We start from the raw sequence: 2,234 nt of genomic DNA on the forward strand, positions 1-2,234 counted from the left end.
CATATAGCTTCTTCTCTCGCAGCACCTGCAACACTATACTCAAATGCTCCTCATGCTCCTCTGCACTCTTCGAATATACCAGTATATCATCAATAAATACTACCACAAACCGATCCAAGTACTGGTGAAAAACCCTGTTCATAAGATCCATAAACACCACAGGAGCATTCGTCAACCCAAACGGCATAACTAGAAATTCATAGTGACCATACCGTGTTCTAAATGCCGTCTTCAGAACATCTTCCGCCCTGACTTTCACCTGATGGTACCCGGAGCGTAAATCTATCTTTGAAAAGATCTGTGTCCCCTGTAATTGGTCAAACAAATCATCAATACGCGGGAGCGGGTATTTATTCTTGATAGTTACTTTATTTATTTCTCGATAGTCGATGCACAATCTCATCGAGCCATCCTTCTTCCTCACAAACAAAACTGGTGCTCCCCAGGGTGACACACTGGGCCGAATGAACCCCTTATCTAACAGCTCCTGCAACTGCTCTTTCAATTCTTTCAGCTCTGCCGGTGCCATTCTATACGGCGCCTTCGAAATCGGTGCTGTCCCCGGAACCAGATCAATAACGAACTCTACCTCACGATCAGGAGGTAGTCCCAGCAAATCCTCTGGAAATACATCAGGAAAATCTCTCACCACTGGGATATCCTCCACCCTCAATTCCCCTTCTGATACAGCCTTCACATAGGCTAAATATCCGTGACAACCTTCTGATAGCAATCTACACGCTTGAATAGCAGATAATAACTGAGGTGGGGTGCGCACACGTGATCCCACGAATCTGTACTCCTGTCCCTCTGGAGGTCTAAACACTACCACTCTCTGATGACAATCAATGCTAGCGTAGTGGGCAGCTAGCCAATCCATGCCCAAGATTACCTCAAACCCATACATGTCTAAAATCACCAGATCAGCTAACAAATACCTCCCTAGAATATCCACTGGACAGTCCCTGAGTACCTTCCTACACACCCCTACGGTCCCAGTTGGCGTAGCAACAGACAAACTAATTTCTAACTGCTGAGGCTCAAACCCACACAATTTAACATAATCCCAGGCGATAAATGAATGCGTCGCCCCAGAATCAAACAAAACAGTAGCTTTAAATGACAGTATTGAAACAGTACCTGTCACCACATCTCCTGCCGCCTCAGCGTCGCCCGGTGTCAAAGCAAAAACTCTGGCTGGGGCCGTATTCCTCTGCTGGCCTCCTCGTGGTGCCTGGTAACCTCCTCGTGCAGGTCTAGGAACAATACCAATCTGTGTCGGACACTCCCTCATCATATGTCCTGGCTCCCCGCACCTGTAGCAGACACCTCGCCCAGCACGACACTCTCCCAGGTGTCTCTTCCCGCAAGAAGGGCAAGCGGCAGATGGCTGTACACCCTGGAAACCGCGATTCCCTGTCCTCTGTCTCCGGTCCCTATAATAGCCACCTTTCTTCCACGCAGCACGGTCAGCTCCCTGCTGGAAATCAGAAGGTATGGATCTCTTCTTCTGCCTCTGCTCCTCAGCCTCCAATCGCTCACCAATCTCTGCTATAGTGGCTCGGTCAACCAACTCGGTGAAGTCCTGCAACTTCAATATCGATACCTGCTTGTAAATTTCTCTCCTCAAGCCTCTTTCAAACTGTCGTACCTTCTTCGTCTCATCTGGAATAATGTACGGGGCGAAGCGAGATAGCTCGATGAACCTCGCCGCGTACTGCTGTACTGACAGCTGTCCCTGCTTCAGATTCAGGAACTCCGTAATCTTAGCCTCCCTGGAAGAGGCTGGAAAATACCTGTCGAAGAATATCTCTCTAAATCGCTCCCAAGTCATCTCTACAGGTATAGTCCTCTGCTGCTCTAACAATCTCACTGCTGACCACCATCTCTCGGCCTCTCCAATCAGTCTGTAGGTGGCAAACAGCACCTTCTGCTCCTCTGAACACTGCAGTACTGCAAATATTTTCTCCATCTCCTGCACCCAATTCTCAGCGACTGCAGGATCCGTTCCTCCTGAGAAAACTGGAGGATTCATCTTTATGAACTTCTCGATCGTACAACCGTGGCCTACAGACGGACCACCCTGTTCTCTCGAACTCCTGGCAATTTCTGCCATAACCTGCTGTGTTACGCTGCGTAAGACTGCATCTGAATCACTACCCGCAGCGCCTGAGGGTCCAGCACCCTCACTCCCACTGGCGTGGGCACTATTTCCACCATGGTCCATCCTGAAA

The sequence above is a fragment of the Malania oleifera genome, chromosome 7 (assembly GCF_029873635.1).
Source record: "Malania oleifera isolate guangnan ecotype guangnan chromosome 7, ASM2987363v1, whole genome shotgun sequence".
NCBI lineage: Eukaryota > Viridiplantae > Streptophyta > Magnoliopsida > Santalales > Ximeniaceae > Malania > Malania oleifera.